The 6,568-nt window shown below is 37.2% G+C and overlaps 1 protein-coding gene across 11 annotated transcripts in view; it reads left to right on the forward strand.

Moving 5' to 3' along the window:
• Positions 1-6,568, forward strand: part of NEO1 (neogenin 1) — a 256,124-nt gene that overhangs the window by 36,380 nt on the left and 213,176 nt on the right. The gene's annotated exons all lie outside the window — the stretch shown is intronic.

Below are 6,568 nucleotides of genomic sequence, written 5' to 3' on the forward strand. Positions count from 1 at the left end.
CTCCTGGACCGGGGCACGAACCCGCGTCCCCTGCATCGGCAGGCGGACTCCCAACCACTGCGCCACCAGGGAAGCCCCTATGTGAGTTCTTATGTAGGCTTACATTTAATCAAAATCTCAGTATTATAGTAACAACTTTTTTTTTCACATCTTTATTGGAGTATAAATGCTTTACAATGTTGTTAATTTCTACCGTACAACAAAGTGAATCAACTATATGTATACATATATCCCCATTTCCCCTCCCACCCTCCCTATCCCATCCCTCTAGGTTGTCTCAAAGTACCGAGCTTACCTCCATGTGCTATGCAGCAGCTTTCCACTAGCCATCCATTTTACGTTTAGTAGTGTATATATGTCAGTGCTACTCTCTCACTTCATCCCAGATTCCCCTTCCCCACCATGCCCTCAAGTCCATTCTCTGTGTCTTTGTCTTTATTCGTGCCCTAGCAGTAGGTTCATCCGTACCGCTTTTTAAAATTCCATATATATGCATTAGCATACTGTATTTGTTTTTCTCTTTCTGACTTACTTCACTCTGTATGACAGATTTGAGGTCCATCCACCTCACTATAAATAACTCAATTTCATTCTTTTTTATAGCTGAATAATATTCCATTGTATATATGTGCCACATCTTCTTTATCCATTCATCTGTTGATGGACATTTAGGTTGCTTCCATGTCCTGGCTATCATAAATAGTGCTGTATTGAACATTGTGGTACATGTATCTTTTTTTTTTTTGAATTTTATTTATTTTTTATACAGCAGGTTCTTATTAGTTATCTATTTTATACATATTAGTGTATATCTGTCAATCCCAATCTCCCAATTCATCCCACCACCACCACCAGCCCCTGCCCCGCCACTTTCCCCCTTTGGTGTCCATATGTATCTCTACATTTCATATGGTAATTCTGTTTTTAGTTTTTTAAGGAACCTCCATAGTGGCTGTATCAATTTACATTCCCACCAACAGTGCGGGAGGGTTCCCTTTTCTCCACGCCCTCTCCAGCTTTTATTGTTTGTAGATTTTTTGATGATGGCCATTCTAACCAGTGTGAGGTGATGCCTTATTGTGGTTTTGATTTACATTTCTTTAATGATTAGTGATGTTGAGCATCTTTTCATGTATTTTTTGGCCATCTGTATGTCTTCTTTGGAGAAATGTCTATTTAGGTCTTCTGTCCATTTTTGGATTGGGTTGTTTGTTTTTTTGATATTGAGCTGCATGAGCTGCTTGTATATTTTGGAGCTTAAGTCTTTGTCAGTTGCTTCATTTGCAAATATTTTCTCCCATTCTGAGGGTCATCTTCTCGTCTTGTTTATGGTTTCCTTTGCTGTGCCAAAGCTTTGAAGTTTCATTAGGTCCCATTTGTTTATTTTTGTTTTTATTTCTATTACTCTACGAGGTGGGTCAAAAAGGATCTTGCTGTGATTTATGTCAAACAGTGTTCTGCCTATGTTTTCCTCTAAGAGTTTTACAGGTCTGGCCTTACATGCAGGTCTTTAATCCATTTTGAATTTATGTTTGTGTATGGTGTTAGGGTGTGTTCTAATTTCATTCTTTTACATGTAACTGTCTATTTTTCCCAGTACCACTTATTGAAGAGGCTGTTTTTTCTCCATTGTATATTCTTGCCTCCTTTGTCAAAGATAAGGTGACGGTATGTGTGTGGGTTTATCTCTGGCTTTCTGTCCTGTTCCATTGATCTGTATTTCTGTTTTTGTGCCAGTACCATACTGTCTTGATTGCTGTAGCTTTGTAGTACAGTCTGAAGTCAGGGAGCCTGATTCCTCCTGCTCCATTTTTCTTTCTTAAGATTGCTTTGGCTATTTGTGGTCTTTTATGTTTCCCGACAGATTGTAAAATTTCTTGTTCAAATCTCCAGTCCAGTCTGAAATTTTCATAGGTCTCCTCTCCTAACTGAAACCTAGCTCCCTATGGACAATCCTTGTCATTTCTCTGTATCCTGATGTCCAAATAACAGCAAGTGTCCTAAGTTTCTACTTATACTTCAAAGCATTAATCCAGAGTTGTGTAAAAACCCCTCAACTATCACGAGGGCAGAAAATTTGCATATAATTTCCAAAGGAGAAGAGTATAGAAAAAGAAAAGAGGACTGATCTTTGTGAAATACTTTCATCTAGAGAATCATAGAAGGTGGCAGGGAAGTAGAGATAAAAGAAAGAATTTCGAAAGTGCACTGTGACAGAGGAGAGAGCCCCAAGGGAGGGGGGAGTGGTCAACATGAAACACCTGAAGGCTTTAGGAGTTAGAGGCCTTTGATTTTTGACAAAATGGAGAGTGTTGGTAGCCCTGGAAAAAGTTTCAGTAGAGCTGATGAGTGCATAAGCCAGGTTGTAAAATGTTAAGGAATGAGAAGTGAGGAAGATGAGGGCAGTAGTACAGACTGCTATTTTAACAAGTTTGACAGTGAAAGGAAATAGTGAGAAGAGGGTATCTCAATGCTTTTGCAAGAATGAGGGAAAGATAAAGAAAACATTTCTTTTTTCATTTGACAAATGGGGCATTTTTGTGGATCAGGGCAAAGATCCAGTATAAAAGAAAAGATTGAATAGGAGCAGGGGAGCAAGAGAGTTGCTCCAAATGATGAAATAAGATCTAGATGAAAATATGGGGGGGAAATGACACCAAGGAGACAAATGGAGGGAGCAAAGGAATTGTGCCTCTTTTAGGGTTAAACCATAGGAGATTGCTGATATTTGACCAATTTTTTACCTAAAAAGTTTGTAATTTCAAATGGTTTAATGTGATGTTTGTGACAGAAAGTAAAGAGAAGAGATGAAAATAAAGAAATTTTGAAGTATTGATATAAAGGAAAATCCAGTTTATATAAAGTAGATTGTGTTTTCTCAGTCAAATAGGAGGCAGGGTCATCTTAATAGAATGGGCTCAGGCCATAAAAGAAAGAAAAGGCTTGGGATATATACTGCGTGGGATGTGAGGTTGGAGCGTCAAGAGACAAAGATAAGTCAAGAGGCAGTGGTCTCAACATAAAGGAGAGGCGCTAGAGTGGAGAAGATGGACACCTTCGAAAGCGATCATTAATTTGGTAAATTAATTGGATCTGGGATGGAGTTGGGTGAGATAGAAGATTATAATGTTTTGAGACTACAAGAGTAGTTAAATGATGTTTCTTCCTAAAAAGATTTGGAAAGATAAGGAGGGAGAAGTGTTAGGTTTTACCTTGTTGAGCTTGAGTTGACATGAAGAGATTCAAATTTGTGCACCATTGTTACAGCTGATAGTTGAAGTTCGGAGAATAAACTGTTTGAGGAAATACAGAGAAAAGGTAATTTTATTTTTATTGGCGAGTAATTCAACAGTGTCCTATGTTTTCAGACCACTTATCTTGCTACATCTGTTTGTTTCTTTGAGATGTAATTGACATATAACATTGTATACATTTTAGGTGTACAATGTATTTGATGTATGTATGTATTACAAAATGATTACCAGAATAAGTTTAGTTAGCATATACTTACATTTTTTTCTTGTGATGAGGATTTATAAGATCTACTGTCTTAGCAGCTTTCAAATATGTAGTACTGTATTGATAACTATATAGTCATTAAACTGTTAGTTACACCCCCATGACCTCTTTATCTAATAACTGGAAGTTTGTACCTTTTGACCACCTTCAATCCATTTCACTTACTCTCCACCACCAATCTGTTCTCTGTATCTATGAGTTCAGGTTTTTTTAAAAAATAGATTACACATATAGGTAAGATCACAGAGTAGTATTTGTCTTTTGTTTTTCTGACTTAATTCACTTAGCATAAATGCCATAGAGTTTGTCCTTGCAAGTGGCAGGATTTCTTTCTTTTTTATGACCAAATAATGTTACATTGTATGTATATTCCACATTTTCTTTATCCATTCATCCATCAGTGAACACTTAGGTTGTTTCCATGTCTTGGCTTTTGTAAACAATGCTGCAGTGAACATGAGGGTACAGATATCTTTTTTAGATAGTGCTTTCATTTCCTTTGAATGAATACCCAGAAGTGGAATTGCTGGATCATATGGTAGTTTTGTTTTTAATTATTTGAGGAACCTTCGTTCTGTTTTCCATAGTGGTTGTACCAGTTTACATTTCCACCAACAGTGCACAAGGGTTCCTTTTTTTTTCACAGCCTCTCTCCAACACTTGTTGTCTTTTTGATAATAGCCATTCTGACAAGTATGAGGTGATCTCATTGTGGTTTTGATTTGCATTTCCCTGGTGATTAGTGTTGTTGAGCATCTTTTCATGTACCTGTTGGCCATTTGTATGTCTTTGGAAAACTTTCTCTTCAGATCCTCTGCCCATTTTTTTATTGGATTTTTTATGGCTGTTGAGTTCTATTGAGTTCTTTATATATTTTATACGTTAATCCTTTATCAGATACATGATTTGCAAATATTTTCTCCCATTCCATAGGTTGCCTTTTCATTGTTGTTTCCTTTGCTGTATGGAGGCCTTTTAGTTTAATGTAGTTCCACTTAACATATTTTTGCCTTATTTTGCCTTTGCTTTTGGTGCCATTATTTCATTTTTTCATATGTATTTTTTAAATAGATATTTATTGGAGTATAATTGCTTCACAATACTATGTTAGTTTCTGTTGTACAACAGAGTGAATCAGCCATATGCATACATATGTCCACATATCCCCTCGCTCATGAGCCTCCCTCCCATCCTCCCTATCCCACCCCTCTAGGTCATCGCAAAGCACCAAGCTGATCTCCCTGTGCTATGCTGCTGCTTCCCAGTAGCTAACTATTTTACATTCAGTAGTGTATATATGTTGATGCTGCTCTCATTTTGCCCCAGCTTCCCCCTCCCACCCCGTGTCCTCAAATCCATTCTCTATGTCTACATCTTTATTCCTGCCCTGCAACTAGGTTCATCAGTACCTTTTTTTTTTTTTAGATTACATATATATGCATTAGCATACAGTATTTGTTTTTCTCTTTCTGACTTACTTCACTCTGTATTGCAGACTCTAGGTCCATCCACCTCACTACAAACAGCTCAATTTCATTCCTTGTAATGGCTGAGTAATATTCCATTGTATATATGTGCCACACCTTCTTTATCCATTCATCTGTTGATGGACATTTAGGGTTGGTTCCATGTCCTGGCTATTGTAAATAGTGCTGCAGTGAACACTGTGGTACATGTCTCTTTTTGAATTATGGTTTTCTCAGGGTATATGCCCAGTAGTGGGATTGCTGGGTCATATGGTAGTTCTATTTTTAGTTTTTTAAGGAACTGCCATACTGTTTTCCAAGGTGGTTTTATCAATTTACATTGCCACCAGCAGTGCAAGAGGGTTCCCTTTTCACCACACCCTTTCCAGCATTTATTGTTTCTATATCTTTTGATAATGGCCATTCTGACTGGTGTGAGGTGATACCTCATTGTTGTTTTCATTTGCATTTCTCTAATAATTAGTGATGTTGAGCATCTTTTCATGTGCCTCTTGGCCATGTCTATGTCTTCTTTGGAGAAATGTCTATTTAGGTCTTCTGCCCATGTTTTAACTGGATTGTTTGTTTTTTGGATATTGAGCTCTATGAGCTGTTTTTATATTTTGGAGATTTATCCTTTGTTGTTTCATTTGCAATATTTTCTCCCATTCTGAGGGTTATCTTTTTGTCTTGTTTATGGTTTCCTCTGCTGTGCAAAAGCTTTTAAATTTAAGTCCCATCTGTTCATTTTTGCTTTTATTTCCATTACTCTAGGAGGTGGGTCAAAAAAGATCTTGCTGTGGTTTATGTCAAAGAGTGTTCTTCCTATGTTTTCCTCTAAGAGTTTTATAGTGTCTGGTCTTACATTTAAGTCTTTAATCCATTTTGAGTTTATTTTTGTGTATGGTGTTAGGGAGTGTTCTAATTTCATTCTTTTACATGTAGTTGTCCAGTTTTCCCAGCACCACTTATTGAAGAGACTGTCTTTTCTCCATTGTACGTTCTTGCCTTCTTTGTTGTAAATTAGGTGCCCCTATGTGTGTGGGTTTATCTCTGGGCATTCTATCCTATACCATTGATCTGTATTTCTGTTTTTGTGCCAGTACCATACTCTCTTGATTACTGTAGCTTTGTGTTATAGTTTGAAGTCGGGGAGCCTGATTCTGCCAACTCCGTTTTTCTTTCTCAAGATTTCTTTGGCTATTCGGGGTCTTTTGTGTTTCCATACAAACTGTAAAATACTTTCTTCTAGTTCTGTGAAGAATGCCATTGGTAGTTTGATAGGGATTGCATTGGATCTGTAGACTGCTTTGGGTAGTAGAGTCATTTTCACAGTATTGATTCTTCCAATCCAAGAACTTGGTATATTTGTCCATCTGTTTATGTCATCTTTGATTTCTTTCATTACTGTTTTATAGTTTTCTGAGTACAGGATTTCTGTTTTTGTGCCAGTACCATACTCTCTTGATTACTGTAGCTTTGTGTTATAGTTTGAAGTCGGGGAGCCTGATTCTGCCAACTCCGTTTTTCTTTCTCAAGATTTCTTTGGCTATTCGGGGTCTTTTGTGTTTCCATACAAACTG

The sequence above is a fragment of the Physeter macrocephalus genome, chromosome 11 (assembly GCF_002837175.3).
Source record: "Physeter macrocephalus isolate SW-GA chromosome 11, ASM283717v5, whole genome shotgun sequence".
Classification (NCBI taxonomy): domain Eukaryota; kingdom Metazoa; phylum Chordata; class Mammalia; order Artiodactyla; family Physeteridae; genus Physeter; species Physeter macrocephalus.